Source organism: Cetorhinus maximus, chromosome 12 (genome assembly GCF_964194155.1).
Source record: "Cetorhinus maximus chromosome 12, sCetMax3.hap1.1, whole genome shotgun sequence".
Taxonomy (NCBI): domain Eukaryota; kingdom Metazoa; phylum Chordata; class Chondrichthyes; order Lamniformes; family Cetorhinidae; genus Cetorhinus; species Cetorhinus maximus.
In genome coordinates, this window is record NC_135890.1 from 103,504,941 (window position 1) to 103,519,863 (window position 14,923).

Genomic DNA, 14,923 nt, shown 5'->3' on the forward strand with positions numbered 1-14,923 from the left:
CATCTCTCAGTCAGTTAAAGACATGTAATTCTGCACATCAGAAATAACAGAACATTCACTTTTCAGGGAGTGTAGCTAATCACTTAGAAACAGGATAATTCAATCTTTTTGGCTAAATATACTGCATAGAAGTTTGTAAAGTAACAGGGTGCAAGCAGTTGTTGTATGAAATTGATTTTTAATATCTGTAAAATTCAGCCTGTGGCTGAAATGAGCAGGGTAGAGATTCTGAGCATGCCCGCTGCTGGTCTTCAACAATCTGTATGTGTGTGTGTGTGTGTAGATATCAGGAATTGTTGCAGTAGAGAGGTGAGGAACTCAGTTTCTGATTGGAGTCTGAACCTCTCATGACTGCCGTTGGAGGGGTCTACCTTTGGGCAGAATGTTTTGCTCTTTGGGCGGGCCCGTGCCTGACCCAAGCGAGTGTAAAATGACGCGCGATGATGTCGCATCCTCCCTAAAGTATGGTGACCAAAACTGGATGCAATATTCTAGATGTAGCCGAACTAGAGCTTTATAACGTTTCAGCATAACTTCTCTGCTTTTTGTACTCAATGCCACTATTTATGAAGTCCATGATCCCATAAGCTTTGCTAACCACTCAATATGTTCTGCCACCTTCAAAGATTTATGCACATGAACTGCCAGGTCCCTTTGTTCCCCTACATCTTTAGAACCGTGTCGATATAGCCTCTCCTTAACCCTTCTTCCAAAATGTATCACCTCACACTTCTCTATTAAATTCCACCTGTCACTTGTCTGTTCGCTTATGTTCTGTTGCAGTCCATTTGTGTCATTCTCACCATTTACCACTCCTCCAAGTTTGCTATCACCAGCAAATTTTGACATTCAAAAAAGCAGTGATCCTAGCGCTGACCCTTGGGGGAGACCACTGTCTACCATCCTCCAGTCTTAAAAATAACCATTTGCTGACATTGGCCCTCCTATTCCATAAGCTTCAATTTTGTTCACCAGGATCTTATCTGGTACTTTGGCAAATGCTTTCTTAAAATCCATATCAACAACCTCCATTGCATTTCCTTCATCAACCTTCTCGATTAGTGAAGCACGATCTGCCTTTTACAGATCAATGCAGGCTCTCCTTAATTAACTCAAACCACTCCAAGTGCCTATTGATTTATTCCCCTGATGATTGTTTCTAAAACCTTACCACCACTGATGTTAAACTACCTGGCCTGTAGTTACTGAGAATGTTCTTGCACCCTTTCTTGAATAACGTGCCACATTTGCCACTCTCCTATCCTCTAGCACCTGTCCTATATCTAAGGAGGGTTGAAAGATTGAAACAAACACTTCTGCTAATGCCGCCTCCACTTCCTTTTGCAACCAGGGATGCAAGCCATCTGGACCAGGCGACGTATCCACTCTAAGCGCAATCAACCTTTTCAGTACTCCCTACGTCTCAATTTTTTCCCCATCCATCTATCATCTTTGCTTCTACTGATATTTTGTCAGCTTCTTCTAATACCAATTCAATGTACTCATTAAGTATTCTAGGCTAGCCCTGTGCCTCTAAGCATACATTGCCCTCTTTGTCCCAATACGACCCACTGTACCTCCTATTACCCATTTACGATAATTAGGACCAAAATTGTCCACTAAAACCAGAAAATAATAACGCTCCAAATCTGGTTTGTGAATTCAGGTGTTAAATGCCAATTAGAGACCCGGTCTATTGTACACATAACTACTGTGAGAGCCCAGAAGTGGTTCATTGTAAATGTACAGTTGCTATGATACTTAAGCAATACACACCAGGTTCAATCACTGTTCCTTACTGAGTTCAACCAGGTCAGCTCCAATTGGCCTCAGAATCCCGGAGGTAAAGAGAGGGAAAAAAATCAGCCATTGATCATTGAGTGAACTCTGCTTGTTTACAGGCGTCATGTGAATTGGATTGATTTGTGAGATTCCTCCTCAGTCAATTGGTATACTGACACTCACAGTCTAGGTTCATATGAAGGAAGGCCAATTGGGCAGGTGCTGCCACTGTTTTGGGAACCATACCTCAGGAAAGGTCAGTAGGGCCACTTTTCCTGACTTCCTTCCTCTAGCACAAACCGGGAGCCTCAAAAAAAATGTTGTCGTGACCTGGCACTCATTGTATTGGTGCAAAACCAAAATCTGAGTTCTCCATGGCAAGTTTTTCGTACACCAACTGAGACATTCCCACAAATAAATGTTAACTTTTATAATCCACACCCTACCACCTTATCACCCCTACATCCCCTCCCCCAACCCCCCACCACATCATCCCCATGCCGCCATCCCCTGCCCCACCCTACCACCTCATCACCCTCCCCCACCCCATCACTCCCACACCCAATCACCCCCACACCCAATCACCCCCACACCCCCTACCCTCCCCCACACCCCTATCCCCAACCCCAAATTCCCACCCCACCACCTCATCACCCACGCACACCCTCCCCAACACCCACCCCCTACACCCCATTACCCGCACATCCCCTCCCCACACCCAAACCCTCTCCCCCAACCCCCACCCTCCACTCCATCACACCCACACCCCATCATACCCACACCCCATCACCCACACATCCACCCTCCCCCAAACCCTTTCTCCCAACCCCTATCCCCAACTCCATCACCCTCTACCCCATCACCCCACATCCCCTCCCCCTCCCCAAACTCCCTCCCCCAGACACCCTCTACAACCCCCAACCCCCCCAACTCCTCCCCCCGACTCCACACTCCCTCCTCCCCACCCCTATCCCCCACACCCCACATCTCACAACCCTATCTCCCACGTCCTACACCCCACACCCCTATCCCCCACACCCCGCAACCCAATCTATTACATCCCTCACCCCTCCCCCCACACCGCTATCCCCCACACCCCATCCCCCGCACCCCACCACCCACACCCCTATCCCTCACACCCCTATCCCCCACACCCCTATCCCCCACACTCCACACCCCTATCCCTCACATCCCTATCCCCCACACCCCACACCCCTATCCCTCACACCCCTATCCCCCACACCCCTATCCCCCACACCTCACACCCCTATCCCTCACATCCCTATCCCCCGCACCCCACACCCCTATCCCTCACACCCCTATCCCCCACACCCCTATCCCCCACACCCCACACTCCTATCCCTCACACCCCTATCCCCCACATCCCTATCCCCCACACCTCACACCCCTATCCCTCACATCCCTATCCCCCGCACCCCACACCCCTATCCCTCACACCCCTATCCCCCATACCCCTATTCCCGACACCCCGCACCCCAATCTATCACATCCCTCACCCCTCCCCCCACACCTCCCCCGCACCCCTATCCCCCACACCCCACATCTACAACCCTATCTCCCACCACCAACACCCCTATCCCTCACACTCCTATCCCCCACACCCCTATCCTCACAGCCCACACCCCTATCCCCAACACCCCACACCCCTATCCCCCACACCCCTATCCCCACACCCCTATTCCGCACATCCCACACCACACACCCCTATACCCCACACCCCAGCCCCCCACATCCCACACCCCTATCCCCCACATCCCACACCCACCGCACCCCACACCACCTAAATCCCCCACACCCTCCACACCTCTACTCCCCATACCCCACATCCCTAACCCCCACACCACACATCCCTATCCCCCACACCCCTATCCCCCCCCACACCCTACACCCCTATCTCCCACATCCCTATCCCCCACATCCAACACATCCAACACCCCTATCCCTCACATCCCACACCCCATACCCCTATCTCCCACACCCCTATCCCCAACCCCAAATCCCCACCTCATCACCCCCACACCCCCTCCTCAAACCCCCCCCACCACCACCCGCACATCACCCCCACACCCCTTCCCCCACACCCCCTTCACAACACCCCCTCCCCCAACCCCACAGCCCCACCATCTGACGTCCACAAAGAGAATGCGCTTAGCCCTCTAGAAAAGCTTTCACAACAGAGGCACAACGCAGACAAGTTAAAATTCCATGCGCAGCTTCAACCCAACTGATATCAATTCTGCTCAGACTGACTCTCACTTAAAGTCATTGGCATTTGCAAGGAGATTAAAATAGAACTGTTTTCATTGTGAAAGCAATCCAGATGCAATAACAAACCCAACAGTTGTCTCACTGTTCTCTCGATCAAGTCAAACTTTCAGCACTTCGTCAAGGAGGCTTTTCCAATCCACCAAGAGGGTGAGTGGGGGTGGAGGCACATAGGACATCAGACACATTGGGAAATAGAAATCTACTCACAGTTATGCTGTAAAATATATATATATATATAATATATATATATGTATATATAAATGGATCAGAAGAGCTGTCAAGGAAAGCAGCAAACTCTTAATAGAAAGTGAGAGGCTCCAATAAATAAAATCATTGCTCCAGCTTTCTAATCATTAACTGCTGCCTCACCTACTCAAAACAATGACCCATGAGAATCATAGGCCTGAATTTCACACTTGGTGTACATGCCAAGTTGGCGGGAGCAGGAGTGGAAGCGGATGTGGCCCCCCCTGCCCCCACCCCCCCACCAAACCCGACCAAGGCGGTGAGCCCTAGCTGCTTGGCCTGAGTGCCTTGCGGGTCGAGGACCACGGCTCGGTGTCCCAGAGGGGGTGGGTTTGGCCAGGCTGCAATGGCGCTGCACGTAGAGAGCGATCAAATCAGTGCTTCTCTGTCATTTCAGGAGAAGAGAATCCCTAACACCTACGAAAGATTTAAGACAGGCAGAGGCCCCCCAAACCTCCTCATTCTGATGAGAAACAAGGTGGATGCCTTAGAGCTGGAGAGCCACCACCCACCTCGTCGGCCAGTTGTGGAGAGGCAGGGGTCTCTGATGAAGGTAAGAGTGCAGTGCACAGAGTTGAGAGTGTCAGATTGTCCAAACATTCTTGTGTAGTCTCATCATTAATGTGAGCCTCAAACCTGAAGTTCCTATTGATCATTGAAAGATGATGGCACCATGTTACAGATCTCCATTGTCTCACCAGGGTGCCTGGCATGCACAGTGACAGTGTGATGGCTTAAGCTAATGACATGTCGTTGTTCTCCCCTAGAATCTCCAGCTCGCCCAAAAACACTGGACCCCAAAGGGCCACCCTTGAGCTAGAGGCCCAGGGGGCTTTAGATTTACCTGTATCACAAACCAGTGCAGGTACCAGCACCTCGATGAGCATTAGACCATTGACTAGAACGTCGGTGCACAGCAGTGAGGGCACTTCACACTCACTTGAGGAGCAAGCGGAGGCAGAGAGTGCCCTGGGTGCCAGCAGTCAGAGGACTGCTGGAGACCAGGACAATGCTGATTCAAAGGCAGATGATGAGCCTCTGGAGTCGTCCATTAGGTGGCAGATGCTGGATGTCCAGTGATATGTGTGGGAAGATCCGACGGAGATCCATGAGGGTTTGCATGCCATGGTCTCTGTTGTGAAGAGTCCATGCGGAGCACGAGCACTGTGTTGACCCTCATGGCTGAGCGCACTGCCTCCTCCATTGAGAGAGCGGCGACTCTCCTGGAGAGGCAACTCCAGGGTCAGAATCAAGGGTTCCTGGGGTTGTGCTCGGACCTGCAAGCCCTCACACAGGCAATGGCCTCAGGAGGTCAGTGCCAGTGGGGGAAATGGATGAGGTACTCAGTATCCCAGCTAGGTGTCCGTCCATCAATGGCGAGCAGGGAGGTCCAGAGCGACCTCATGTTGGCACATGAGCTACTTGTTGTCTGCTTGCTCCTCTCAGGGAACTCCGGATGACGGCAGCAGCTCCTCCACCCCTCTGCCAGTGACCGTGGCATCTGATGAGGCTGCGATGACTGGGGTGATGCCAGCCCTGGAACTGGCCGCTCCCTCCCAGGCGGGGCCAGCACAGGCTCCACAGGCCAGAGGACGACCGCCAAGGTCATCAAGGCCAATGGAACAGCAGAGTCAGCAGCTGTCTCCAATGCCGCTGCCAGCGAGGGCGGGAGGGAGAGGGCAACAAGACGCAGCACCACAAACGTAAGCTTAAGGCACCGTGAGCACAAGAGGGACTGTTCACGGGTGATCTTCTGCTCTGTAATGTTTTGTTAATATGTTTACTGGTGTGACCATTAATTCTATATATTGTTATGTTCATTTGATGTGAGCGCCAACATGATATAAATTTTGTTTTTGTTTTAATGGCCTGAGGATGCTTTGCTTGTTTTGTAGGTGCGGGGCCGCCAGTATCTCATGCTGGACGTGACTGGCTCCAAACTTTATTGCACAGGCACTGGGTGGACTTTGGGTTCAAAGGAAAGGGTCATTTCAGACATTCAGGATGGAGGCAGCAGCCCTGGCACGAGGTGGAAGCAGATCTTTGGCAGCCGAGCTGAAGGAGCGATGGATCAAGGTGTCCCTGGTGTCTCTGTCTTCCTGAAGGATCCAGAGGTCTGCCCTCCACATCCTCACCCCATGCTCCTCACCATGCTCCCCTTCTGACTCACCACTGGATTCATCCTCTGTGACCTGTGGAGCTGCCTTAACATCCTCTTCCTCCAGTGGGTCCCCCCTTTTCAGTGCCAGATTGTGGAGAGCGCAACATGTAACCACTATCAGTGACACCCACTCTGGGGGGTATTGTAGTGCTCACCCTGAATGGTCCAGACCTATGGTCCTCTCTTGTGGTGGCATGACTCGTGTTGTAACACTTCTCTGTCTCTGCTCTTGGGTGGTGGAGAGGCGTCATAAGCCACCTTTTCAACGGACAGCCCTCGTCACCCAGCAGCCACCATCCAGTCGAGCTGGAGCAGTGAACAGAATCGGCACCTGGGAGTGTCTCAGGATGTAAGCATCATGGGAGCTGCCTGGGTACCTTGCACAGACTTGCAGAATCTGCATCTTGTGGTCACACACTATCTGGACGTTCATGGAGTGAAATCCCTTCCTGTTGACGAAGGCACCCGGCTGACCCGCTGGCGCCCTGATGGCCACGTGTGTGCAGCCGATGGCACCCTGGACGCGGGGGAACCCAGCAATCACTGCAAAGCCTCTGGCTGGCCTCGTCCATATGGAAATGAATAAATGTCATTACCCGCCTGAACAGAGCTTCTGTCACCAGCTTGATGCAACTGTGGACAGCTGATTGGGACACTCCACAAAGGTCCCCCACTGACGCCTGGAAGAAGCCGGAGGCATAGAAGTTGAGGGCGACTGTGACCTTCAGAGCCACTGGCATGGAGTGTCCACCCAGACAGTTGAACATGATCTCAGACCTAATCATCTGACAAATGGAGGTCACAGTCTCCCCATCCTGAGACACTCCCAGGAACCTCCTTCACCATTGCATCTTGGACATATTGAGGTAACTGCATCATTATCTGTAAACCCTGGCAGCAGGATAGTGGCATTTTCTGCAGCCCCTTGGACTACGTACTGGCCCTGTACCCCTTGTGCCTGTTCCTCTCCTCCCACTGGTCACTCCCCTGGAAGCTACATTGGGACACCTGGCCTCCTCTCCCTTCTGCCCCTCTCTTCCTCCTCAGGGAAGGTGCCAACTGCAGTGAGCACAATCCCCATTACCAGGATTACAGGGGGCTGTATGGCGCTTGGAAGGGTCCATATGGTCAAAGTCTTCCAGGGGTCTTAGAGACACCAATAAGTCCTGAAATGAAGCCTAGAAAGGCTAAGACTGAAGCTCAGAACAGAGATGAAGCAGTCAAGTTCAAATAAGCAACCAGCAGCAAACTATCTCCTACATTCCTCACTACTCACACTGGCAATGCTGCTGATCCTTTTTATCACACCCTTGGATGAGGTTTCATCAAAAGCGGGTTGCCTGCCTGCCTGTGTGATGAGCACGAAATCGTATGGGCAATGTAAAATCGAGATAAATTGCCTTTTTAATGGCCTTAAGTGGTCCTTTAATTGTCGGCTGGTGTGGCTCCGATACCCGCGTGCACCCGGCCTGAAGATTGCTTGCACGCAGGATGATGTCGGAACGCACGCCAGACGTCGTCTTGTGCGATTTCACGTCCTTTCAGGTCGGGTGCGCGCCCGCCCATGAGACAAAAAATTATCGCCATAGAATCATTAAATATGATTCATACAACAAAGATGTAGGCCATTCGGCCCATTGTGCTTGTGTCCCTCTTTATTTCAGCATTGTGGCCAAGTGGACACTGTGATAGTCAATTGCCAGGCAATGACCATCTCCAACAAGACATCAACTATCATTGACATTCAATGGCATTACCATCTCTGAATCCTCCGCTATCAACATCCTGGGGGTTTCTATTGACCAGAAACTGAACTGGACCAGCTATATAAACACTGAGGCTACAAGGGCAGGTCTGAGCCTAGGAATCCTGCGGCAAGTAACTCACCCCCTGAGTCCCCAAAGCCTGTCCACCATCGACAAGGCACGAGTCAGGAGTGTGATGGAATACTGTCCACTTTCCTGGATTAGTGCAGCTCCAACAACACTCAAGAAGCTTGACACCATCTAGGACAAAGTAGCCCACTTGATTGGCACCCCACCCACAAACATTCACTCCCTCTGTTATCGATGAACAGTGGCAGCAGTGTGTACAATCTGCAAGATGCACTGCAGAATCTCACCAAGGCTCCTTAGACAGCACCCATGACCATTATCATCTAGAAGGGAAAGGGCAGCAGATACATGGGAACATCACCATCTGGAAGTGTCTAAGCCACACACCATCCTGACTTAGAACTATATCACTGTTCCTTTACTGTCGCTGGGTCAAAATCCTGGAACTTCCTCCCTAACAGCACTGTGGGTGTACCTACACCACAGGGACTGCAGCAGTTCAAGACGGCAGCTCAACACCACCTTCTCAAGGGCAGGTAGGGATGGGCTGTAAATGCTAGCCTAGTGGGGGATCTTTGTGGAGTGTCCCAATCAGCTGTCCACAGTTGCGTCAAGTTGGTGACTAATGCTCTGTTTAGGTGGGTAATAACATTTATTCATTTCCGTATGGATGAAACCCACATCCTGTAAATGAATTTTCAAAAAATAACAGGAGGGAAGGTATGGTGTGGATTGTTGTTAGATGGGGAATTGGAATTGCAATCATTGGGACACAGCGGATGAGTCAATCAGGGATATCCTGGTCAGAAAGTGGATCCTCTCTTCCCCCTCCTCCTCCTCCTCTTTCTCCTCAGCTGCTCACCATATACCTGGTAACAAGGAATGTGAGAAGGTGGATTAGATAAGAGCATGCAATCATCTTTGAGGGATTCAACCTGACCTCTGCATGGTCACAATCATGGCTGCCCCAGTGATGGTGTACACCATCTCCTCCATCAAGATAAGGGCTTGAAGCCATGCCTGTTCCCACTGGTTATGTGCAGATTGCAGTTATCCTTGTCCTTCAAGGGAGAAGGAAGTGTGTCAGTGAGTGTGGTGTGATGTGTTTGAATGACTCAACTTTCATGAATGAATATCTGGAATGTGTGCAAGCTGTGAGATGTGAGTGTGAGGCTTGCAGCAGTGCTAACTGTGTGAGGGTGAGGTGAATGTATGCATGTTAGGTATGAGTCATGGTCGATAGAGATTTTAGGTATGTGGCTGAAGGGAGTAGTATGTGAGGCTATAGCGATTCAGTTGTAAGGATGTGGTGTTTGAAGGTGAATTTACTGACTTTGACCACTTGTGTGATGTCCTTAAATTTCTTGCAGCTCTTCATCCAGGACCTCAGGGCTGCAGCATTGTCATTGACAGTGATGGCTATCAGCTCCCACTGCCTTTGCAGTATCTGTCTGGAGCGCCTCCTAATCTACTCTGGATAGAAAAACGTCTCTCCTCTTGTCCACTTCCTGCACCTAGGTCTCCAGTGCTGCGTTGGGGAACCTTGGAATATGATCTCTCTTCTGTTGCACCATTATTCAGTGTTCTTCCTGCTCAGGTGCTCCTCCTCAGTCACTTCCAGCACCTGCTAAGGCCAGAACGCAACTCCATTCAAGAGGTACAGTTTGGCTTTAAGTAGTGCAGTTTTGATGGTCCTAGCCTCATTTGTACTTGGGCCCTCTGCTGAGGAAAGCAGCCAATCAGCAGCATGTTTAGCATTGGCTGCAGTCATGGTAATTCAGCAAACAGCACAAAGCTTGGGTGCTGCCTTCATCAGAACAGATCCTGATTACCCAATGTGAGCCTCATGCCGGTTTTTGGGGCTCACCCAATTTTGCCCATATAGTCTAATTCATGATTACAGCCCCGTCTAATCGAATCAGTAAATGCAATTCTCCTAGTCCAATTAAATACCCCAGCCCCACCTAACTGTTGATTTTAGCAAAGTCAATGACATCAATCACACCTATTCTACTCAATGATCCTGGACACCTTGAGTTTAAGCAAAGGTCCCAGCCCCATCTATTAAATCCTGTAACCTGTCCCTACCTATTATAATCACCAATCCCAGCTCCACAAACTCTCATCATGAACGCTGCCTCCTAACTGCAATGCTCAATCTTCAAAACAGCGAGAACAAGCAGGGGTGATACCTCAGGGGATTTCCTAAAATTAATATCTGTAAACATTTGTGAACGAGCAACACAGATGAGAACTGGATTCAGTTACCCTTGGAATGTAGGTAACATTAGATTTGATGCTTTCATTCCCACCTGGAATTTGACCCTTGGGGTATTTAACGACTGAGTGTTGTTGCCAGACTTAGTAAAATATTTACAGTTAAAAGTTCAATAGATTTGTTTCTACCCAAAAAGAATGATCAATAGATTAAGCTTTAGAGACTCATAAGCTCAGGGAACATTTCCTGATCGGAGTAATTCAGATAGTACTGAGGCCATGCAGCTTTAAGAACAGGCACAGTAATATAATACCTTATTGTTTATAAACTAAAAGAATTCCATTTGTGGTTTTGTTACAGTGAATTGGCACTGGGTTTAGCCCCCAGCCAGTTACCGTGGCAGCTTTACGCATAGCACATTTTTTTTAGGAGTCAGTGCATGACCTATGCTGTGGACACCTAAGTGGTCCTTCATTCTATTTGTTACCTGTTTTTTGGGCAGTTTTTGGGCAATAACAAGCGTACAATGGGGTGGTAAGGCCAATCCACTCCATGCCAATGCCGCTGACTTCTCTTAAAATATTTATCCCTCAACCAATACTTAAAACAGATGATCTGATAATTATTACATTACTATCGTGGGAGCTTGTTGTGAGTACATTGGTTGCTGTTTTTCCTACTTTACAACAATGACTACACTTCAAAAGAACTTCATTGGCTATGTGGGATGTGCTAGGGTGTGAGAAGCACAATATTAATGCAAGCCTTTCTTTCTCCCCTTTCTCTCCTCCTCTCACCATTGATTAGAATCTTAACTGGAGCAACCATATCATCACCACAACACAATGACTACAAGAACAGTGAAGAATCTCATACCCCTGAGTTAGCTGCACTTAGCTGGGGCCATAGGGATCAAATTGGGGGAGATGGTGGTGTAGTGGTAATGTCACTGGGCTAGTAATCCAAAGGCCCAGGCTATTTTTTTATTCGTTCATGGGATGTGGGCGTCATTGGCTAGGCCTGCATTTATTGCCCATCCCTAATTGCCCTTGAGAAGGTGGTGGTGAGCTGCCTTCTTGAACCTCTGCAGTCCATGTTCTATAGGTACACTCAGTGCTGTTAGGGAGGGAGTTCCAAAATTTTGACCCAGCGACAGTGAAGGAACGGTGATATAGTTCCACGTCAAGATGGTGAGTGGCTTGGAGGGGAACTTCCAGTTGGCGGTGTATCTGCTGCCCTTTTTCTTCTAGGTGGTAGCAGTCGTGGGTTTGGAAGGTGCTACCTAAGGAATCTTGGTGAGTTACTACAGTGCATCTTGTGGATGGTGCACACTGCTGCCACAGTGTGTCAGTGGCGGAGGGAGTGAATGTTTGTGGATGGGATGCCAATCAAGTGGGCTGCTTTGTCCTGGATGGTGTTCAGCTTCTTGAGTGTTGTGGGAGCTGCACTCATCCAGGCAAGTGGGGAGTATTCCATCACACTCCTGACTTATGACTTGTAGATGGTGGACAGGTTTTGGGGAGTCAGCAGATGAGTTACTTGCCACAGGATTCCTAGCCTCTGACCTGCTCTTGTAGCCACAGTATTTATATGGCTAGTCCAGTACAGCTTCTGGTCAATGGTAACCCCTAGGATGTTGATAGTGGGGGATTCAGTGATGATAATGCCATTTAATGACAATGCTCCAGGTACATGGCTCAAATCCAACCACGGTAGCTGGTGAAATTTAAATTCAATTAATAAAATCTGGAATTGAAAGCTGGTCTCAGTAAAGGTGACCATGAAACGATCATCGATTGTTGTAAAAATGTATCTTGGTTCACTAATGTCCTTTAGGGAAAGAAATCAGCCATCCTTACCTGGTCCGGCCTACATTTGACTCCAGAGTCAATCTGGTTGACTCCTAACTGCCCTCTGAAATGGCCTAGCAAGCCATTCAGTTCAAGAGTAATTAGGGGTGGGCAACAAATGCTGGCCTTGCCAGTGACACCCACATCCCATGAAAGAATGATTTTTTAAAAATTATTCGGGGTTTCCACTCCTATCACTAAGGCTCCTACTGCACACTTGGCACCCACAGGGCTATTCCAGAACAAGAGTTAGATCCGTTAGGAGAAGGGTAGAAAAAGATGCAAAAAAAAAAGGAATGATTAGTCCACAGGTGTTTATCATTTCTACATTATGTCACAGGTAGGCATTGAGATCCTGATCTCAGCTCGGAAGAGAAGGAGATCGGCGGAAACATGGCCCTTCCCAACAGGAAGAGGGCGGCAGGAGAAGAAAAATAAATTGATCTCACATCTTTCAGAAATATCTCAAAGTGTTGCACATTCAAATAATTACTTTGAGATTCAGTGACTGTCACTATAGACATGCATGGCAGCAATTAGGTGAATGAGCTTTCTATCTGTTTTTGATTGAAGCTTGCGTGCTGGCCAGGACACCAGCGTAGTGCCATGAAAGCTGTTAATATCTACCTGAACCACTAGGTAAGGCCTTGGTTTTGCATCTCAGGCAATCTTCAGTATTATACCAGAGTGTGAGCCTAGATTAACAGAAACAGCATCAATTTATATTTATAGGGCGCCTTTAATGAAATAAAACATCCCAAGGCCTTTCACATGAGCATTATAAAACAAAATATGACACCAAGCCATGTAAGGAGATATTAGGTTAGATGACAAAAAGCTTAATCAAAGAGGTGGGTTTTAAAGTGTGGCTTAAAGGAGGATAGAAAAGTGAAGAGGTGAAGGGAGGAAATTCCAGAGTTTAGGATTTATGCAAATAAGGGCGTGACCATCAACGGTGGAGCAATTTAAAATCGGGGATGCTTAAAAGGCCAGAATTAGAGATGTGCAGATATCTCAGAGGGTTGTGGGGCTGGAGGAGATTACAGAGATGGGGAAGGTTCTGATAAGTGTAAGTGTTCAAATAAGTAAGTGTCTGCTTCGCATACCCATGAACATCCAGCAGTCAAAGGAACAGATCACTCACTTACTATTCCCTTGACCAGGAAATGTAGGAATATCTCCCATGCATGTTATCTTTTTGGTGGGTTGGGGAAGAAACAAAAACAAGTTTACCCTCTTGGAAATCTGGGCCGGGATTTTCCAGACCCTCGCGGCGGGTCCCCCACTGAGGTGGGTCTGACGAGCCATTGAAATCTCCATTCACATCGGCGGGAGTGGAAGATCCCACCAATGTGAGGGGCTGGAAAATGCTGGCCTTGATTTCAAAAACATTGTTAAAGGCTTTTAAGTACGTTGTTGAATATTCGCTGAAGACTGGTCATGGGGATGAGCCATCAAGTTTCCCAAGGAACAAATTTTACCTTAAGAGAAGAAACTTGTTCCTAGCAATGTTACTCATTTCTAGGGGGAGAATATTCCTTCCCACTTCACACTCCTGTGCTGAAACGCCGCTGGCTCCACAGCTCCACATAGTTCCATTAAGGAGAGATATCCTAGATTTGTGCATTCCAGGTCCAATCCCATTATCAATAGTGCTTGTTTCATTCATTTACTATTAATCCATCCAGCACATTGTTATTAAAGTGTATGCCCATAAACGGTGGATAAATTCTAAAAATTATAAATTATAAAAGTGGCAGAGCATTAAAAGAATAAAAACATTTTGAAAGTGCCAGCAAAGCTGCTGAATAGACATTGTCATCATTAAAAAAAATGTATTAGCCGAATCTTTATTTTATTTCGGGGAAGTTAAAAGACACCACACAGAAATCAATGCGGTGATGGGTTGTCCACTCCCGGTGCCCCTTCTGGCTCAGTGAGGGACCACCGACATCAAGTGCAGCACACAGCTGTGCACACTAGGAAGGTCTGGAGTTCAATCCTTAGACTGCAATGATTGAGCTGATTTAAGCTGGGGCAGCAATGCTGTGTTTGGTCCCAGGGATAAGCAAGGGGAAATATCAGTCAGACACTTGCTCCTGCTCAGCCTCCAGTGACAGCCACAGCATGAAAGTGTGTGTGCAGGAGAGGACAGGCAGAGGCTTATGCTGTCCGATTTTTATGTTGAAGTCTACCGGAACTCGCTGTAGGATGACACCCCCTGTGGGCTGGCATGCACGACCGCGGTGACCAGCAACTGCATCAATTTGGCAACAGGCATCAATGCTGAAACATAGAAACATAGAAAATAGGAGCAGGAGTAGGCCATTCGGCCCTTCGAGCCTGCTCCGCCATTCATCATGATCATGGCTGATCATCCAACTCAATAGTTTGCTCCCACTTTCTCCCCATATCCTTTGATCCTTTCGCCCCAAAAGCAATATCTAACTCCTTCTTAAAAACATACAATGTTTTGGCCTCAACCACTTTCTGTGGTAGTGAATTCCACAGGCTCACCACTCTCTGGGTGAAGAAATTTCTC

General features: G+C 48.6%; 2 long non-coding RNA genes across 3 annotated transcripts in view; one reads left to right on the plus strand and one right to left on the minus strand.

Moving 5' to 3' along the window:
- LOC144687135 (uncharacterized) overlaps nt 1-2,224 on the minus strand; it is a 29,151-nt gene extending 26,927 nt beyond the window's left edge. For both annotated transcript variants that reach the window (XR_013578077.1, XR_013578076.1), the window contains exon 1: nt 1,777-2,224. This is a non-coding gene — a long non-coding RNA (uncharacterized LOC144687135). The remainder of the gene's footprint in view (nt 1-1,776) is intronic.
- LOC144687136 (uncharacterized) overlaps nt 1-14,923 on the plus strand; it is an 86,692-nt gene that overhangs the window by 60,732 nt on the left and 11,037 nt on the right. The window lies entirely within an intron of this gene.